At 40.9% G+C, this 21734-nt stretch overlaps 1 protein-coding gene and 1 long non-coding RNA gene across 4 annotated transcripts in view; one reads left to right on the top strand and one right to left on the bottom strand.

The window, feature by feature from the left end:
• Positions 1–4699, bottom strand: part of RAB30 (RAB30, member RAS oncogene family) — a 103133-nt gene extending 98434 nt beyond the window's left edge. The window contains exon 1 of one of the 2 annotated variants that reach the window (XM_024987269.2): positions 4475–4699. The gene's annotated coding sequence lies outside the window, so the exon portion shown is untranslated. The remainder of the gene's footprint in view (positions 1–4474) is intronic. The other variant, NM_001076229.2, reaches the window with a different exon arrangement.
• Positions 4700–4879: 180 nt separating this feature from the next.
• LOC132344246 (uncharacterized) lies at positions 4880–20851 on the top strand. Of its 2 annotated transcripts, none has more exons than XR_009493432.1 (2): positions 4880–13048; positions 14295–20851. It is a non-coding gene; the product is annotated as an uncharacterized lncRNA (long non-coding RNA). The 2 variants fall into 2 exon arrangements; XR_009493431.1 differs by having other exon boundaries at positions 13833–20851.
• The last annotated feature ends 883 nt before the right edge of the window (positions 20852–21734 follow it).

Here is a 21734-nt window from a genome sequence, read left to right as displayed (position 1 = left end):
CTGCCAGGGATCAGTATAAATTAGTGGAATAAATATATTTTACATAGGAGGAAAATAAAGCTCGCAAAAAGAATATGATGTGTCTAAAATCATAAATAAGAAGTCACTCGTTGTAAAAAGCCTCACCAGAGGTCTCTTCTGTTCCACCATGATATCCTACACACAGATAAAGTGAGCTGGAGATCTTAGACGTCTTCATGGAACCTCAAACTCAGTATGTCCAAAAGTCCCTCCCCCTTGAAAAAACAAATAAAAATCTGGTCCCCATCCAATGTCCTCTTTCTCTTATAAGTGATATATCCAGTAGCTTAAGGAAAACCAAAGTCATCTTAACTCCATCTTTTTTCTATCTCCACACCCAATCTAGCAACAACCGTATCAACTATAGTCTTCAAATTTAGTGTCTCCCAATCACTTCCCTTCTCTCCAAGCCCCCAGCCACCACCCTAGATCCAAGGCCACCACCATCCCACAGGTAGACTACAAAAATGACTTTCCACCTCATCTTGTGTTCACTTTAGCTAATTCTCTCCAGTCTCTTCCCCAACTTAACAGCCAAGGTGATGTTTTTAATATCATCCTACCTGCATATGGAATTCATCTAGCTAATTAAAATCCTTCACTTAGGATAAAGACCAAATTCACCAGTGACTCAGAAAACTGCCCACTGTCTAGGCTCTGTCCACCTATCCAGCTTCATTCTTCCTCATTCTGGTCTCTCTCTCCTTGCTTCATGCCCATAAACTGTCTAACCCCCATAACTAACTAACTTTTAAATTCGTATAGTCATCTATTTCCTTTGTACTTTGAACATGTAGTTCCCGTGTTAGAAACCCCTTGTCCTCATCTCAGCACCTCCTATTGCCATCCTAAATTACTTCCTCTCACTCTCCAAGTCTCTTGAAATGTCACTTCCTACGGGAAGCCCTCCCTGATTCCTCCAGGCAAGGGAAGCACACCAAGTTAACCACTCCTCTCCTACCTTGTTGTACATCCCACTTCAGCAGGAGAATTCATCACAGTTGTAATTGCTTCTCCAATGATTATCTCCCCTATCAGAACATAAATTATCTGATAGTGGTGGAAGCATCTCTTTTTACGGAGCCTGGCGGGCTGCAGTCAGTGGGGCTGCAAAGAGGCAGACAGGGCTGGGCGACTGAGCACGCACATGTGCACGCACACACACACACACACACACACACCTCCCCCCAGTCCTTAGACCACAGTGGTGGTGGTGGTGGTTTAGTCACTAAGTCATGTCCAACTCTTGCGACCCCCGTAGACTATAGCCTGCCAGGCTCCTCTGCCTATGGGATTCCCCAGGCAAGAATACTGGAGTGGGTTGCCATTTCCTTCTACAGGGGATCTTCCCGACCCAAGAATCAAACCCAGACCTCCTGCATTGAAGGCAGATTCTTTACCGACTGAGTTACAGGGAAGATCTAGCTGCTCTCAATATCTGTTGTCAGAAGGACAGGCTGGGGCCATATCACCAGGCCAAGGGGCAAGGATCCTTATCCCTTTGCAAAGGATTTAAACAAAGGGAGAAAGAAATGCAGAGTTATTCAAGGTCACAGAGATAACCGAAATAGGGCCAAAACTAACATCCCATTCAGCTCATTTCTCCTCCCTAAAACACTAAAAAGCCTGGGTAGAAGAGGGAGCAACTCAGAAGAAGAAAATTAGGAATGAAAAGATGGTGAGTGAGAGGTCTCAGGTGGTGAGAGCTTCTGAATCTGCCTGTCACACTAGCTGCTTCTGGATGGGCAGCAGTTAGACTTTTCCTGCCTAGAGGAGCATCTTACTACACAAACAAACATAATCACTACCACCTCCTTAATGGGACAGTGGGTATAAAACAACAAACTTCTTTCATCCAAAGAAGAGAAGAAATGACAGGAAGAAAAGCTGTTATTGCTCCAAGCATCTTCAAAAAAAAAAACCCAAATGGGCAGTGTGGTCACCTGGACCGGCTCCTCAGCAATCAACAGGAAGGGAGTAGAAAAGACGTAACTGCAGCAGGCAGGGGCAAGGGAGGAATAAACTAGAAGCCACTCAAAGTCTACTGATTCTTTGAGAATTAGGAGAACATTTTTTGTAGAGCATTTAAAAACCTTGCCAGGGGCTTCACTGGTAGCTCAGGGGTAAATAATCCTCCTGCCAATGCAGGAGACACGGGTTCAATCCCCAGTCCGGGAAGATACCACGTGCCGTGGAACAACGAAGCCCGTGTCCCGCATACTGCGCCTGTGCTCTAGAGGCCGAGAGCCACACCTACTGAAGCCCGCGCTCTGCAACATGCGAAGCCGCTGCAACGAGAGGCCCGGGCACCGCCACCAAGAGTAGCCCTCGCTCGCCACAACTAGGTAAAAGCCTTCGCAGCAACGAAGACCCAGCACAGCCAAAAATAAAGAAAGAAATAAAATTATATTAAAAAAAAAAAACTTGCTAATGCACCGGCAGCTCTTAAAACAGGTACCGATGAAAGGAAAAGTATCATGAGCTCAACTGTAACAATTCACTGTCTTCGGGCTGCGGGGGTCAAATTATATCCATGACAGAAGCCACAAACCAGGCCAAGGGGTTAGGTTCATTGCCATTCATCCTACCAAGCACCAACTGCAAGAAGAAGAAAAGGCAAAGCCTCTTCAATGAGGACTCAGTAGAATAAATATTTGAAGTCTCAACTACCCTACCCTGGATGTTCTGGATGAGGCAGAGAAGGGATGGAAGGGTATCCAGAGCCGGGAAGGACTCTTAGAGAGAGAGATGTGATATACTGGTGATAGGGAGATTTTGAAACACAGAGGGAAAAATGAGAATTGCAAATTGAGAGACAGGGAGAGAAACTGGAAGAACTTGAAGAGACACAGAGGGGTGTGGAAAGGAAGACAGCGTGGAAGGGGTGCTCAGGAAAGCAGACAATAAGCAACAGAGGGACACAGAAAGAGGCAAAGCCAGGCAGACCATCTTTCCCCAAATCCCAAAGCTGCTCATTGCATTCCAATAAATCACTCTACTACAAAGCCCATACAATGGACTGCCCTTTGCATTCAGTAACAAGCGGCATGTAACGAAGCATCGCCCAGCTGCAACTTTGGAGACCTAAGGGTCTGAATTAAAAACGAACAAAAAATTGGTTCAGCAGCAGAAGATAACCAGTAATGACTTTCCCCCAGTGGCTGACTTGGCTCCGAAAAGGTTTGGCATTTTGGAGTTAAGCATAAAACACTGGCATTTCTCCTTTTGACATTCCAAGAGGGGGTGTGGTTGACCCCAGGTCCATTCATTTCCAAGGTTGTAGATCTCTCAGCTAAGATTGGCCCCATCTGTTCTGGAGTCAGCCAGCTGTTTATTCCAAAATGACATATTTATTTTACTAATCACCCTAGTAACTCTTACAAGAACAGAGCCAATAGCACATGAGTCAAAATGCTCTCTGTCCTGTTAAACGTGTCAGTTTGCGTAAAAAAACAAAACCAAAAATCCAAAAAAGCTCTACGTGCTTTTCGGTTTCCAAGTCCATGATCACTCTTCCATGCCGTACCTTTCAGTAATGGCAAATGAAGGTTAACAGCGCTTCTAACTTTTCCTTTCCCTAATGCGTTAAAAATGAACCCTAATGATCCATTCTCCAAACCGTTATTTGTGACTGGTGACTGCCTCAGGAAAGGACAGCTCATTACGGTACCACTGTCAGTGGCAAGAAGCCTATTGGAATGTAATTTAAAACATTCGCACGAGTACAAATCTGTCGGCTCCACATCCAAACAATCCTGAAACCTTGCAGTTGGAAGAGGAAAAACACTCAACGAAAATGTTGCTTCCAGCAGCCTCAGAGAACCTTGCCCAGACACGTGAAATGTTTCTGACTGGCACGGAGTGCACCATTAAAGGACACTGTCACCTCAAATTGGCAGAAAAGGCGAGACAAACGACGTAGACACACACACACACACACACAAAATAAAGACCCACAAAACTTAACCTACTCAGAAGCACGCTCATCTTAAAAATGAATAGTGTGTGCTCGCCCAAGTGACACGAAATGTTCCAAAGTAGTGCGACCACATGAAATCACTGTCTCCATTTCTCCCCACGCATCACCCCTTCCCACTCAAATCTCAGCACTCGGGCCGTATGTGACAGGACTGCAGTCTCCCACCACTGCCTTCCTCTGATTATTTTCCAAGAGCACTTCCCAACATCCTCCCCAACCCAGCTCCCTCTCCCAGTCTTCAAAAAGGTTGAGGGGAGTTGCGACTAGGGAACTGGCAAGCATCCGTCCTCTGGCGGGGGAAGGCTGATGGAGTTGTTCTTTGCAGTGACCCAAATTGCAGAGAGCTTTTCGCTTAGCAGCGCTTGCGAGCAACCTTCCCAATCCTCCCGCCCCCATCTTCCCAAAAGAAAGCCTTGAGAACTAAGCGGGAGGAATAACTTGGTAGAATCATTTGAATAAATCACTTCAACTCACCTGGTTTGGGATTTTTCTCCCCACCCCAGGCATAAACAGAAAGGATGTGCGAATGAGTCACGCAAGCAATGGAGGGTGTTGCGATGTCCTAAGTCCAAGGGCTGAAGTCAGTCCTTGCCCTGGTGCTGCTGCTACGCTTAGCTCAGCTGGAGCGAGCGGCAATCGCAAGCCTAGCAGCAGCAGGGGGGTGGATAGATCGTAGCACAATGAATGCAGTGGGGTTTTTGCAATGACATCATCCCACTGTCCAAAAGGCCCCAATAGCCATGCTCAGGAGCGGTGCGTTCTGGGAATTGTAGTTTCCTCAAGGCCCGGCGGAACAGCCGGGCTATCCCCCGGAACTACAATGCCCAAAATGCGCCATGGTCGGACGCGCCCGCAGCGGGCGAAGAGAGCGAAGTGGACAAGGCCGCCATGTTAGGGGTGCTGGAAAGATTCCGCGGAGCCCGCTGAGGTTTTAGGGAACTCGGGAGCCGAGTGGTGGTGCAGAGGGGACAGTGAGGAGGAGGATAAGTCGGTTGGTGAGCCTGGGTTCCTAACCTGGGCATCGGGGGATGGAGGCGGCGTCTGGGGCCGAGTAGGACGTGTCCGGCTGGTGGTGGCATGAGAGGCCGAGTGGGCCTCGGCCTTAACGGTCCTGCAGGAGTTGTGGAGGTCGCCTGCGCCTCTTGCCCCATGTTGTGACAAAGGGATTGAGGGAGTCAGTTTACTTTTGGGTTCAGAGCATCAAATTGATCCGCTGACAGGATAGTAAGGGGCGGTTGTGTTTTTCCTCGGGGAGTGGGGTGCGCTGCGGAGATCCCGGGTGGCGACCCTCTAACCTTTAGTCGCAGAACCTTCTACCTACGGAACTGGGCTGTCCCTCCCAGATTTTTTTTTGTTAATTGTTTTCTCATTCTCCAACCTTCCTTACTCCTTTCCCAAGGTGTCGGACCCTCATTGGTCTTTCATGCAGAAATGGTTTGCAAAAGGTTCGAAAGACATCGATGTTGAAAGGTAGCTAAACTGAAAGGGAACGGCGCTTTGGCCCCGCAGTAAAGAAAACACAAAGTCCCTGTTTAAAATGACATCTTCATACTTGCCAGCGAAGGCAGGGAGACGTTAAAAGGGAATACTGATGATCGACCTGTTGACGGCTGGAGATTGGTTACTGAGTAAGAGGGTTCTTGAATAAACATAGAGTGCATACTAAAATTACTGCCCAGACGGGATCTTCAGGACCATGGACCACCAACTTACTTTAAAAATACAATTAGTGTTTAATTTGTAGAACTCCATGTATACCACTACGTTAGCAACTAATTTGCTTTCAAACTAAGTAGCTGAAACGGAAGTCATTGGTCTTTCAAGTTGTTTTGCCCAGTATCTCGAGTGAACTGTATTTTTTCTCCAGTTGTGTTATTAAAACAATGCTGTGTGTTTGTTCTTTTTCAGAATCTGTCTTCACTATGAAAAGATGAGAAATTTTCTTTCTTCCTGAGGGTGTCGGAAGGTCTTAAAAGGCTGATATATTAGTGCTGTTTTTCTCCTTTCCTTTTGCATATTATCCTGAAAACATAACATCACTTTGGGTCAGTAGGGGTATGCACTTCACTTGTTAGGAGTTAAAATTATAGCTGATAAGTGGATTACTGTATCAAGGAAAGACTAGGCAGAGTGATTATAAATGACAAAAACATGGTCAAAACATTTCTCAGATGTATGCAGATGATAATTACAGAAATAGTTTTATAAAGAATGATCTTACATATTGTCATGTTTCTAGGAACAAGTCAGATGAATGGCTTTCATTTTTAAACAGAGGTAGTATGTGTTGGTCTCAGTTATGCATGGAGCTTATGGAATTATTTGTTACTCAGAAATACCTTCTTTACAAGTAATGTTGGTAAGTATAGGAAAAGGAACAAAATGTGTACTGTTTTCTTTGTGATCTGTGTTTCTTCGTATAACTATAGACATGTTTTAACCTTAAGAGAGACAAAATAGACTGAACAGATTTACATTTAGGCTTTCTTTCAAACTCATACAAATTATTTTTAGGGGTTGGTGATTCATGGGTGTTGTTGTGTCTCATATGAACTTATCTTGTTCATTTTGTAAGAGACTCCTTTATATAAGCAATAACCTCCTCAATTTGAGTTACTATAAAAAAAAAATTTGTTGGGGGCGGGGGAACCCAGCAGATTTCTCAAAAACATTGTATGAGAGAAATGAGACCTGTATAATATAGTGATTTCTGTAATTTGCCATGTGTTTGGGTAGTTAGAAATTTTTTTCAGACTTTTATCTAATGGGCATCAAGCCATAAAGAAATGAAATCTAGTTACTGTCTCAAAAAACAACTCCCTGACCCTTAACTTTTAGGAAAAAAATTACGTACTCTATGTGGATATTTTGTTTAAAAAATTAGTATTACAGGAGTCGATGATGCCAGCTTCTGGAAGAATAACCTCAGTGTTCCAGAAGGAAAACTGTGTAGGGGATGTCCTGGTGATCCTGTAGTTAAGACTCCACCTGCCAGGCAGCAGGTGCAGGTTGACCAGGCAGCTCAGTGGTGGAGTCCACCTGCCAATACAGGAGATGTGGGTTTGATCCCTGTGTCTGCAAGATCCCTGGAGAAGGAAATGGCAGCCCATTCCAGTATTGTTGCCTGGAAAATCCCACGGACAGCGGAGCCTGGGGGGCTGTAATCCATGGGGTCTTAAAGAGTCAGACACAACTGAGCAGCAGCGGCAGGGAACTAAGACCCCACACACTGTGGGGTGTGGCCGAAGTGAAGAAAACTGCGAAGTGCAGTTAGGAATGCCTTACGTAGGTAAACCTCCTTTCTTTTTATCTCAAAACAGAATTGGGACATTGATTTGTATTATACATAGCTCATTAAAGAGTATTGAGTTGTTAGGCCAAGGGTTTTCTCAATAGGGTCAAGTGTCTGGATCACCTGTGGAACTCTAGATATGTGAAGCTATTTCCTACCCATTCACCCAGCTGAATAATTTTTGTTCAGGGTTGTCACCAGCTGTTGTATATCTTTAAAACACTGTAGGTGAGTTTACAGCGGTAGGGTAGAGCAGCCTTCTACATCCCAGATTTGTAGCTTTTTGTGGTGTGTGACATGAGTAATAAAGTTTTGGCCAAGATTTTAGGTTTATTAATATATTCATAAATGAATTTTCAAGACGTGTAAATGACCTAAGGATTAATTTATGTAGAGGAGGGGCATTAATTTTACCTTAAGAATACCATAATATCCTGACTTGAATATTTCTTTGAGTGAAATTTTGCTTGTGTACTTGTATAGTTTGAAAAGCCCTCAATTGGTTATGAAAATTAGGCCCTGTCTTCATTGAGAATCAGTGTAGTTAATTCTCTAAAAGGTGATGTCCCAAATTATAAAAAATGTTAGACTTGTTTCATGCCTGCAGAGATCTAAAATAATGCTTTTATATTTCAAGCTATGAAATTTGAGAGAGCAAGTATCAGTTATATTGTCTGCCTTTCTTTATCGCTTCCAAAATAAAATCAATTTTCTTAACCGTTCTCAGAAATGAAATGCCAGCAATCCAAAGGTGATGTAAACCCCAACAGTTACAGTAAGAGTTATTTTAAGTTGGTCACAGAATTAAGACATGAAAACTTAAGGGGGAAAATGAAAAGCATTTTACCAAAATTATCATATTGGATAGCCTTATATTGAGTTAAATGTTTTCTACACCATTTATTTTTAAAGTGGACACAGATGAGCATGTTATACAGGGTTCAGCATTTGGAGTTTCTCAGGAAACTCAGATTTTTAACTTATTCTGGAAACAAATATTTCATATTTACACATTTTACTTTAACAGCATTCAGAAAACTAAAGCATATGTTTTCTAGTCTTGTTTAGTTGACCCACTGTTGTTTTTGTAACAGATTGGTATAATTGTAGCTCCTGTGTTTAATTAACCAGAAAAATGAGCCTTTCATGATTTTTATTTCTCAGTTTTTAGTAGGTTTGGATAATTAAAGTGGCACTAGAACATTTCTTTGCAAGAATAAGTATATAAAGCTGAACTTAATCCAATATAAATATGTTCATGAATATAGCCACTTAAGGAAACTGCAGAGATGTACAGTTTTAAGCAATTATGTAAGTAGGTCCGTATAATTCGTAATTCAATTATGGACTTTTTATAGTACTGTTTTTGAACTTGCTGTAAAGGTTAATCCTCAGTGAGTTCTGTCTTAAAACATTTTAGAAAATGTTCATCAAAATCATCTATTTACTCCTAAGCCATGACTTGATGAATTTGGCACATAGGTGCTTATAAATGGAATAGCCTGGGGATTTGTTTGAGTTACTCCACCTCCATAAGGTAAAGTTCAGTAACCATAACCCTTGACATAATCTAAATGATCTTTTTTTTCCACCTTTGAGCCAAAATAAAACTCAGCTTTCCTCCTTCCTTATTCTGTCCCATCAGACTTTTAGTCATTAATATAGTATTAAGCAGAATCTTTCATAGTTTCTTGGCAGTTGTCCACATTGAACTGGAGAGCATTTATGCTATTGACTCAATGTTAGCATATGTAGAGGCATTTCCTAGTGAATGTTTCATAGTCTTTTATATTAAGACATAAAAATTACAGAAAACGTTAATTTAAATGTTAAACATGCTGAAATAAAGCAGTTGCCTAAGTGGTAATGTTTAAAGTATATTGCAAGTAACTAATATAATAGAGCACTTTATTGTAATTGCTTAACTGCAACTAAGCAGCATCTTACATAAGTGTGATGTAAAAGACCCCTATCAGTCCTGTGCTATTTCAATGGAATACTTTTCTAGTAATGGGATGCAAAAATTGATAATGTATTGAAAATTAAGTGCTGTTTTTGGTGATGAACTTTACATTTATTTATTTTACATTTGACAGTCTCAATGGAAGAATTCCATTTCAGCTCTTGTCTTGCTTACTGTTTGTATCTTTAATGTTAGGCATTATGCCTTTTGAATTTCAGTCCCATGGCTGTTCTGTTTTCAGTATTCATGTTTGTGTCTTTCTAAAATTGTTTGTTTGTTTCTTGATAGTTCTGAGATGAACAGTTTTTGTCGCATCTCATCTGGCAATGTATTTGCCAAAGATGTGTCCTGGATTTTCTTGTTTTCCAGATAAACTCTGCTCACTCATCTTCCTCATTCTTGGAACCTGTTTTGAATTTGTTGCTGTTTTGGGTTCTTGTATGGAAATTCTAAGATTTACGGAGTACTGAGAGGAAGCCAGATTTCAGGAGTTTGAAGGTTAAGTGAAGGGAAGGGGGAAAGAAGTAGGTACCATATGTAGACAGCTTCTTTAAGAAGTTTGGCTCCAAAAGAGGTAAGAAATAGTTGTTTACAGAGGGAATGTGGGATTAAAAGAGGGTTTGTATTTAAATCGTCTACTTAGAGGTCAAAATCACTTTCTGTACTTCATAGCAGTCTGATCATTTCCCAAAGGAATCAAGACTTAAAATTCTACCTTGCACTGAAATCAGGCCAGGAGGAAAGGGGGAAGAGCTCTGAAGTACTTTTTTGATTTTTGATTTTTTATTTTTTCCTATGTGTGACTTGATGCTTTTCATTTGATTTAATTATTTTTCATTCCCAGTTTTCAGTTGTTTCATTTAACCAAACTTGGACTCCAGGACTGGAGAAGGGCATGGCAACCCACTCCAGTATTCTTGCCTGGAGAATCCTCACAGACAGAGGAGCCTAGTGGGCTACAGTCCATAGGGTTGTAGAGTTAGACACAACTGAAGTGACTGAGCTCGCACTCATATACTCCAGGATAGCGATTTATATGACAGTTCCAAAAAAAGCATAGCAATGACCGTGAGCCTCAGCTTCTTTTGAAAAATGACATGTTCTTATAGGTGATATCTGCCCTTTATATTCACATGCATGCTCTGTCGTGTCTAACTCTTTGCTACTCCATGGACTGTAGCCCACTAGGCTTCTCTGTCCATGAGATTTTCCAGGCAATACTGGAGTGGGTTGCCATTTCCTTTTCCAGGGGATTTCCCCAACCCAGGGATTAAATCTGTGTCTCTGGCATTGCAGGTGGGTTTTTTACCATTGAGCCACCTGGGAAGCCTGCCCTTTATACCTGTATCATTAATTCTTCCTATCCCTACTGCCTGGGATCCTCACAACCTCTTTTAGAAAAAAATGGTGCTCACTTGAACCAGGAGGTTAGACTTGAACAGGACGTGTCTGTTTCTTGCCCAGCTATGATTTTTCATTATACATTACCTAGAGGAGGAGAAATCTGAGACAGTTACATTCTTTAGTGTCATTAAGCGAGGAGGGTATGATTGTGAAAATCCAGAAAAACATATACGGAGGGAAAAGCAACTAATACTTGAGGGCAACCAGTCCCTACACAAGAGGTGGTAAACCCAATTCTAACTGATAGGAACTAAATTTTCAATAACCTGAACTCTCATTCAGTTACCCAGTAATGTAAATGAGCTACTGTTTGCCTCTGGGAGTTTAACTGGCAGAATAAATGGAAAGATGTCACCGAAAGAGGAAAACAACTAAGCCAGATGAGATTTTGCATAATCAGAAAATAAGGAGGTTGGTTACTTCTAGACTTTGGCACAGGAACGCAGTATGTCCAAATGTTATCTCACTGCTTTTCATGAGATGCACCAGAAGAAATGACCTGAGCTGTTGCCATGAAAAGACAAGCCTGTGGCTACCCGTGAATTGCTGTCTGCCGTGAGTTACCAGCCTCTTTGCACCCAGCAAGATGCCCCGTTTTAGGCTAAAACTTGACTGTTGGAGCTAATAACCTATTTTTAGCAAATTTAAGACTCTCACCCACCTCTTCAACCATCTGGAGAGAGGGAAAGATAAAACAGTGTTAACAGAAACAGAATAATTGTTGGTTGTGGGCCCAGAGTTATACTCAGGTTCAGCAAAGTTACTTGCACCTGTCTTTACTGCTGAATTAATTATTTAAGGTGATGAATTATTACTTTTTAATACTTGCTCAGTCTGCAAAGTTTACTTAAAGTGCATTTAACAGTTCAGATAACTAGAAAGCAGTTCCTCTGATAACACTGGCAGGATATGCTGTTAAAATATTTTTCTGCTGGTTGAGGTCTGTCACACTATTTGTTTATACTATTTTACATTATAAGCACTCAAAAGGCAGTGTAGTGTGGTGGCTTGGAGCATAGTCTCAGAGCCAGTCAGCCTGGTTTGAAGTCACACTTCTTCCCATTGGGTTGACTGAGCAAGTTGTTTAACCTATGCCTCAGATTCATCTGTACAGTGGGTATAGTACTTCTCTCATTTGGCTGCTATGAGAATTGAATGTATATGGAGATCACTATCAGCTGTAACACAAAAACGTGGTTTTTTGCAAATCTCACTATTTAAGGATTCACTGAAAGTACTGTCCTTCAAAAATTAAACCGTTTTTAAGCATGAGTATGATTCTCTGCTTTAGATGTTATAAGTTAATGTCCCATCAGTTTTAACTTTACCAAACACCTAGTTTAGTAACTGAAGCTTTATGTAAATATGTATAACATAAATGTGATATTTATACCATAATTTACAATTAACTTAGGGACTCTGCCACTGACAGTTTAAAGATCAAGTAAGAAAAGTATTGTCTAAAATAAATTTAAATTTTCAGGGTTTGGTCTGCAAATACCTGAAGTGAGTTCAAGCTTTATGGTCCACTTTTAAGAATATTAGGTCTGTAAGAAGTTCCAACGGAGAAGGCAATGGCAATCCACTCCAGTACTCTTGCCCGGAGAATCCCAGGGAACAGGGAGCCTGGTGGGCTGCTGTCTATGGGGTTGCACAGAGTCGGACACGACTGAAGCGACTTAGCAGCAGCAGCAGCAACAAGTTCCAAACGCATCGCTTGAAAGAATTGCCTTCACGTCAGGAGTGGCTTCTGGATTCCCAAACTAATAGACTACTGAGTAAGGTATCTCAGCTTAGGCAAATTAACTGTTAAATCTATTGCCTTATCTTTAAAAATAGGCTAACGTGGAAAACCAAATTGTTTTCTGTTGTATGTATGCTGCAGTGTAGTCTAGAGGCTTCAGCAACAGACTCTCCTAGGATACATGTCAAAAAGTGCAGATTCTAGTGTCCCTACATAGATACTCTGCTTACAGCAAGATCTGGGGATCTTTATTTACTTTTTTTTGGCCACACCGCATGACGTGGGTTATTAGTCCGCTGTGGGTGCTCAGGAACTTCAGTCATGTCTCACTGCGACCCCATGGCCTGTAAGCCCACCAGGTCCGCTGTCCATGGAATTCTGCAGGTAAGAGTGCTGGAGTGAGTTGCCATATCCTCCTCGGGATCTTCCCCACCCACCGATTGAACCTGTGTCTCCTGCATTGCAGGTGGATTCTTTACCACTGAGCCACCAGGGGAGCCCTTTTTGTCCCCTGACCGGGGATCAAACCCACTCCCCTGCAGTGGAAGCACGGAGTCTTAACCACTAGACCACCAGGGAAGTCCCTAGGAATCTGTATTTTTAATGAACTCACCTCTTCACCTAGTTCTACTTGAAAGCACAAAGGTAAAACAGCTTGCTAAAATCAGGCCTCAATACATTCTCCCCTTCCTCGTTTTTGTGTTCTAACTCTTCTTTCCATTGTGCTCAATACTTCTTGCTGCAGTTCCAAGACACAGAGCAAAAACTTTCAAAATCTTTTCTTTGTAGTTGTATTCAATAAAGAATATAATTCAACCACAGCACGTATTGCTTAAATCGGGTGTATAATAGTTTATTTTAGGGAAATGCATGAATTATATGATCCATGCTTGTATCTAAAGCATTTGATTAAAAGATTTTGAATAAAAAGAAGTAGTTCAGTAGCTCAGTCATGTCTGACTCTGCAGGCCCACAGGCTGCAGCACACCAGGCTTCCCTGTCAATCACCAACTCCAGAGTTTGCTCAAACTCATGTCCCTTGAGTCGGTGATGCCATCCAACTACGTCATCCTCTGTTGTCCCCTTCTCTTCCTGCCTTCAGTCTTTCCCAGCATCAGGATCTGTTCAAATGAGTCAGTTCTTTGCATCAGGTGGCCAAAGTATTAGAGTTTCAGCTTACTATCAGTCCTTCCAATGAATATTCAGGACTGATTTCCTTGAGGATTGACTGGTTTGGCCTCCTTGCAGTCCAAGGGACTCTCAAGAGTCTTCTTCAACACCACAGTTTAAAAGCATCAATTCTTCAGCGCTCAGCTTTCATTATACTCCAACTCTCACATCCGTACGTGACTACTGGAAAAACCATAGCTTTGACTAGACAGACCTTTGTTGACAAAGTAATGTCTCTGCTTTTTAATATGTTGTCTAGGTTGGTCATACTTTTTCTTGCAAGGAGCAAGCATCTTTTAATTTGATAGCCGCAGTCACCATCTGCAGTGATGTGGAGCCCAAGAAAATAAAGTCTCACTGTTTCCATTGTTTCCCTATCTGCCTTGAAGTGATGAGACCAGATGCCATGATCTTCATTATTTGAATGTTGAGTTCTAAGCCAACTTTTTCACTCTCTCACTTTCATCGAGAGGTTCTTGACTTCCTCTTTGCTTTCTGCCTTAAGGGTGGTGTCATCTGCATATCTGAGGTTATTGAAATTTCTCCCAGCAGTCTTGATTCCAGCTTGCACCTCATCCATCCTGGCATTTCACATGAGGTACTCTGCATAGAAGTTAAATAACAAGGGTGAAAAATACAGCCTTGACCTACTGCTTTCCCAATTTGGGTCAAGTCCATTATTCCATGTCGAGTTCTAACTTGCTTCTTAACCTGCATATAGATTTCTGAGGAGGAGATCTGTGCCTGAAGAACTATAGACGGAGTTTCGTGACATTGTATAGGAGGCGACAATCATCCCCAAGAAAAAGGCAAAATGGTTGTCTGACAAGGCCTTACAAATACCTGTGAAAAGAAGAGAGGCTAAAGGCAAAGGAGAAAAGGAAAGATATACCCATTTGAATGCAAAGTTACAAAGAATAGCATGGAGAGTTAAGAAAGCCTTCCTCAGTGATCAGTGCAAAGAAATAGAGGAAAACAATAGAATGAAAAAGACGAGATACTTTAAAGGAAATTAGAGATACCAAGTGAACATTTCATGCAAAGATGGGCACAATAAAGGACAGAAATGGTATGGACCTAACAGAAGCAGAAGATATTAAGAAGGAAAAAAAAAAAAAGGCAAGAATACACAGAAGAACTGTACAAAAAGATCGCAACCCAGGTAACCACGATGGTGTGATCACTCACTTAGAGCCAGACTTCCTGGAATGTGGAGTCAAGTAGACCTTAGAAAGCATCACTACGAACAAAGCTAGAAGTGATGGAATTCCAGTTGAGCTATTTCAAATCCTAAAAGATGATGCTGTGAAAGTGCTGCACTCAGTATGCCAGCAGATTTGGAAAACTCAGCAGTGGCCCCAGGACTGGAAAAGGTGAGTTTTCATTCCAATCCCAAAGAAAGGCAATGCCAAAGAATGTTCAAACTACTGCACAATTGCACTCATCTCACACGCTAGTAAAGTAATGCTCAAAATTCTCCAAGCCAGGCTTCAGTAGTACGTGAACTTCCAGATGTTCAAGCTGGATTTAAAGGCAGAGGAACCAGAGATCAAATTGCCAACATCCGTTGGATCATAGGAAAAGCAAGAAGAGTTCCAGAGAAACATCTGCTTCATTGACTATGCTAAAGCTTTTGACTGTGTGAATCACAACAAACTGGGAAATTCTTAAAGAAGAAACCTTATAGTAGGGTATTCTAGACATCTAGAATATCAGTATTGGGGAATGGGGGTATTATTTCAGACAATTTAAATCCATTTATTTTGTTCTGTATGTATATATTGATTAGTTACTAAGTAAAAAAGACTGTGGAGGTACAAAAATAACAAACTTTGAGACCATTGAAGTGAAAGTGTTAGTCACTGTTGGTTCCAAATCTTTGGGATCCCATAGACTCTGCTAGACTCCTCTGCCCATGAAATTCTCCAGGCAAGAATACTGGACTGGGTTTCCATTCCCTTCTCCAGAGGATCTTCACGATCTAGGGACTCCTAGAACCCAGGTCTCCTGCATTGCAGGCAGATTCTTTGCCATCTAAGCCACCAGACTCAACTTCTTACTGTCACGTACCCCTTGGTCATGGCAGCCTGGTGTGCTGCAGTCCATGGGGTCTCAATGAGTCTGATGTGACTGAGAGACTGAACTGAACCCCTTAGTCAATCTAATGAAATCTGTGGATCACTTTTCCAAAAAGTTTTTAAAAAGTATATACAAGGTATAGCATAATAAAGGGATACAATAATACTGAAGTGAACACAAATTTTTTAAATTTTGGACATAGCAACATATATAAATATATATACACTAACAAGCTCTAGGGACTTTCCTGCTGATCCAGTGGCTAAAAATTTAAGCTCCCAATGCAGGGGGCTCAGGTTCAACCCATGGTCTTGAAGCTAGATCTCACATGCCACACCTAAGGTCCCGCATGCAGCAACTAAGACCTGGCACAGCCACATATTTTTTTTTTAAAGCTCAAGCAAGTTGTAACAATTGTAATAGGAAAATAATCAGACTTCAGCTATGACAGTCATATTTACTCTTAATACTACTGTAATCTGTTACCTGCATTCAAGTTTTATTAGAAGTTATTGAAAATAGGAATGTAATATTTCCCCATCCAAGTTCATGGAACCCTGAATTCTATTAACCTGTGATTAAGAACCCTGGCTAAACTTTTTAGATAGGAACTTACTCTTTTTCACTGTTGTATTCAAGAGCTGATTAAGATCTTTTTAGAGACCTGAGCTCTGAAAAACTTATGACACCTTACTTCGTATAATTCTAGACACTGATCAAACATTTCAATATTAACCTACCTCCAACTACGGAAATTAATACCCCCTTTCCTTATATATTCAATAGGTGAATCGAGGGATTTTTTTTCCCCTTCCCAACAGTGAGCTAGTACTGCAATAAAGTATACATAAAGTATATGTTTAGCTCCCATTTTTCCCTTCCCTGGTGGCGCAGACAGTAAAGAATCCACCTGCAATGCAGGAGACCTGGGTTCAATCCCTGGGTCAGGAAGAACCCCTGGAGAAGGGAATGGCAACCCACTCCAGTAATCTTGCCTAGAGAATTCCATGCACAGAAGAGCCTGGTGGGCTACAGTCCGTGGAGTTGCAAAGAGACACAACTGAACAACTTAACACCATTTTTATTCAATAGTACTTAGGGTAGAAATCACCTCATCTTATAATTAAGAGATAAATCTGTCCAGGTTACCCATTAACAAGTGGAAATTGAAAATAAAACCCAGGTTTGTTTGACATTTGAAATATATATGAGAACTGCTATTAATATCTTGCTTTTAGGTGAAACAGTAAATGTTGCAGACCTCAGTATCTCCCCTTTGGCCAAGACTACAAATATATTGTTTACCTACATTTCCCGAAGAGGTAGAACAACCATGTGACACCAAGCCCTTTTGATGACAAAACAGAAGTTCCATAACTCTTTAAATCACATTTTTAAAAACTCATTTGAAAGCATTTTTAAAACTTGATAGGTAATCTATGGTTTATGCTGTAGTAAACTTGACTTTGTTTTCACTATGTACTTGATATCATTTCATCTTTTCTCCCCTCCAAGAAAAACATTTCAAGGTTGCTGGGATTTGTGTTCATAATTTACAACTAAGAGGATTTTTTTAAATGCCCGTTCTCCTACCCATACCCATTAATATCAGTGGATATATTTTCATACAGCTTGTTTGGAAGGCAGTAAAGCAGCTTAGAGAAAAAAAATTGTTTAAGAAAATGTTTATAAAAATGAAGTGATAGTCAAGCCCTTTTGATCCATGTGGGGAGCACTAGATCAATGTCTAAATTAATACATGATACAAATATTTCAGTTTTGATTCAATACTCATGTTAGTCAATCCATAACTTGGAAAAGTTAAATAGAACTTTGTTTTACATATGAAGAAATTGGGTACCTGGTAAGTAAAACTTGGCTTGGCTTGTACTGATATGAGACCATTATAGGTTTTACCCATGCTATTTAGTGTAAGCATACATTCACTTCACTGTAGAAATGTGGTTTGATCACAGTGTGCTGTCCAAGACCCTCCTGGAGACATTCCATACACAACGTGGTATGTGGACCTTATTGCCATTGTAAACTAAGGATTTCTGAATCACACCTAGTCCCAAGGGTTTATAAGAAGTAATTGTTGACCTGTAGTTATTTTCTTTGCAGAACAGTCATCAAGATGATTTGATACTTAGAAGCATAAATACGAGGTCTTCCCCAGTGGCTCAGATGGTAAAGAATCCCCCTGCAATGCAGGAGACCTGAGTTCAATCCCTGAGTCGGGAAGAACCCCTGGATAAGGGAGTGGCAGCCCACTACCTTGCCTAGAGAGTTCCATGGACAGAGGAGCCGAGTGGGCTACAGTCCATGGAGTCACAAAGAGATGGACAAGACTGAGCGACTAACACACATAGCATGAATACAGTGACGATATTCTACCTTCTAACTCCATTTTTTGGTACAAAGTTGCAACTTGCTGCTGCTGCTGTCACTTCAGTCGTGTCCGACTCTGTGTGACCCCATAGATGGCAGCCCACCAGGCTCCCCCGTCCCTGGGATTCTCCAGGCAAGAACACTGGAGTGGGTTGCCATTTCCTTCTCCAATGCATGAAAGTGAAAAGTGAAAGTGAAGGCACTCAGTCGTGTCCGACTCTTTGAGACCCCATGGACTGCAGCCTCCCAGGTTCCTCCGTCCATGGGATTCTCCAGGCAAGAGTACTGGAGTAGGGTGCCATTGCCTTCTCGGTTGCAACTTGACTGGGTCATAAACCAGTAAACTGTCTTTGGCAGCCAGATGTTATTGTTACCTGTAGGTAATATGCTCTTTTCTTCTGCCTGGCACATATCCAGATAGGCATGCAGCAGTTATTTAATAGGTAAATAAGTTGTTAAACTATAACACTGATGGATTGCTTAACCTTTTACATAATAATTGACAAATCACTTCTTGTAACCTGATTCTAGCTCATGAATAGATTTTAGCTCCTGAAGTAAACTGTTACAGTGAGGGAAACAGAACATTGTTTACGAAACCCTAGATGACCTGGACAGGAGACTGAATTGGAATCCTTAATTCCCAGAGCAAAGAGGGCCTTGACATTTAAGAATAAAATATTAATAGCTGAACTTTATATCATGTGTTTAATGTCATGATCATAAAGCCATTACTGTAACACTTAAGTTTATCTTCTAGAGGAAGCCTGTGAGATATCCAGAATGACTTAGTTTTTATTGACATTATTGTTTTCCTTCAGGACCTGATTTTTAATAGATTCCATGGTGATGCGATTTTGTCAAAGGATGCTGCATTCTCAGTTTCACTTTAAAAAACTGCAATTAGGTAAAACATTTTTAGATAGACTATCTCCATCTGGTCTCTTTCTGTCACCCAGGTTTTTCACCAACCACAGCTCCATGAAAATACATTGAAGTGTCTCCTGTTACACACTATACACTAAGGTTCATTATAGAACATTAGAATGAGTTTCCATTATCAGTCTGTATGAAAATCTTTCCCTGCCTTCTATCTTCTTTTATTTCCCACTTATGTCTTTGTATTGCTAACTATATTGAGGGTACATGACCATTGGGTTTTAAAGTTCTTTGAGAGCAGGAACTATACCATATTTATTTTCACATTTCCTTTGTACTTAAAACAAGACTTCTGTTTTTTCAGCAAATATTCACTGAGTAACCACTAGGTGTCAGATATACTAGGTAGATTCTGGAGACACCAGGGTAACTGAACAGGGACATTTCATTCGGAGTTGTAACAGTTTTGTGTAGGAGACGTGGAAAAAGAGATCTGTAAGTCAAAAAAACTGCAATATAATACAGTGGAATAGATGATTTCCTGGTTTAAGAATTCTTAAAAAAAAAAAAATCATTCCCCAAAATATCTCAACAAGTCTGACTCTAAATTTCCACCACTGGAATGTCATAAGACCAGCATTGCACTGTGGTTGCCTCTGGGCAGAAAGATTAAAGAATGTTGATGGATATGAAATCATTTTTCCATTCCTCTTTTTAAACTTTTAAAAAAAAATTTTACGTGGTACGATTCACTCCTTTTGATGTAAAATTCTACAGGTTTTGGCAAATGCATAGTCATGTAATCACAATCAAGATACAAAACAGTTTCATCACCCCCCAAATTCTCTTGTGCTGTCCTTTTTATTTGTTGTTGTTCAGCCACTCAGCCATGTCCGACTCTTTTGCTACCCCAGTGAACTGCAGCATGCCAGGCTTCCCTGTCCTTCTCCATCTCCAGGACTTTGCTCAAACTCATGTCCATTGAGTCAGTGATGCCATCCAACCATCTTGTCCTCTGTCATCCCCTTCTTCTGCCTTCAGTCTTTCCCAGCATCAGAGTCTTTTCTAATGAGTCAGCTTTTCACATCAGGCCAAAGTATTGGAGCTTCAGCTTCAGCATTAATCCTTCTAATGTATATTCAGGATTGATTTCCTTTAGGATTGACTGGTTTCATCTCTTTGCCATCCAAGGGACTCTTAAGAGTCTTCAACACCACAGTTCAAAAGCATCGATTCTTCAGTGTTCAGCTTTCTTTATAGTCCAGCTCTCACATTCATACATGACTACTGGAAAAACCATAGCCTTGACTAGATGAACCTTTGTGGGCAAAGTAATGTCTCTGCTTTTTAATACACTGCCCTTTTTATAGTTTGTGATAAAAAAATAATTTTATCCTTCAAAAATTAATGCTTGAATTTTCGACGTATACTTATTTCTATTCCAACAAAGTGTGCCTTTTCAGACAGTACCTTTTTTCTTAAGCAAGTTTAGAAATATAGATATCCAGGGAGGGGCTGAATCATTACACCATTGTTAGTCATCACTGTGTTGGAGCTGTTGAAAGGATTTAGAACTAAGAAAAGGTAAAGGGTGTATGGTGTATGTAGAGTGTGTGTCTTAGGCTAGAAAGAGGATAGGGGTCAGCGGGTAGAATTGGAGATTAGGGCCTGAATAAAACAGTGTACATGAAAGGGTAGATATGGGTACTGTGTTCATGTTAGTATAAGGGCCCTGGGTTATCAAAAATAGGAAACACCAAGTAAAGAGAGGAGCCCTGAAGAGGAGCCCTTCATGTGAAGATTGAGTGTCTATCTGGAGCTACAGAAGTGGGATTCTAGAACTGATTCTAGAACTGATTCCCAAAAAGTCACATCCCCTTTCTGGGCCTCAGTTTCATCATTTATAAAAAATAAATATATTCAAAAGTCCATTTCAGTTTTCTTCAACTAGAAACAAACTCTCATGTTTGTGTGTGTGTTCCAATTTTCTGTCCTCCAATTACAACTGAAGAACACATCTGTAGATAACAATAACCAAACTAGCAAGCCTTAAAGTCCTCTAAAGTTTGGTGTCATAGGCTGCAGAGCAAAATTAAGGTTGATCTGAATTGGGCTTTATTGACACAGTTCTGAGCCTCAGTCTTCTCATTTATAGAATGACTATATATACTAAGGTTCCCTGTAGTTCTCACATTTTATTACCATGAAATCTTAAAACTTAACAGTGTTACTTTTGTTCTCACTGCCTCTGGGTTTGCACCTGTTCTGACACTGAGCCACTATTCACTTAGTACCTTCTGTGTGCCATGATTTTAATGTAGGGTATTTTCCTACTCTGAATAGAGTAGGATTTTTATAGTGCTGCTGACCTTTATACCTTTACAGGTATGGGAAAATCACACTATGCCTCCCCCTCTCATCCTGGATAACATATTCCGAGATATGCAAGATCTCATTTCAATGAATATTAGAAGTAGTGCTAGACACGGGGAAAGGGTGGGGAAGATGTATATTGCTTTAACATGATATGTGAAGAGAAAGGAACTAACAGTTGAGGGCCAACAGTTGTGTACGTCAAAGTGGTATATTGTCACCCTACTTATTTAACTTATATGTAGACTACATCATGCGAAATGCCAGGCTGGATGAAGCACAATCTGGAATCAAGATTGCTGAGAGAAATATCAATAACCTCAGATATGCAGATGACACCACCCTTATGGCAGAAAGCGAAGAACTAAAGAGCCTCTTGATAAAAGTGAAAGAGGGGAGTGAAAAAGCTGGCTTAAAACTCAGCATTCAGAAAACTAAG

This window comes from Bos taurus, chromosome 29 (genome assembly GCF_002263795.3).
Source record: "Bos taurus isolate L1 Dominette 01449 registration number 42190680 breed Hereford chromosome 29, ARS-UCD2.0, whole genome shotgun sequence".
Lineage (NCBI taxonomy): Eukaryota > Metazoa > Chordata > Mammalia > Artiodactyla > Bovidae > Bos > Bos taurus.
This window is presented reverse-complemented; position numbering and strand designations above follow the sequence as displayed.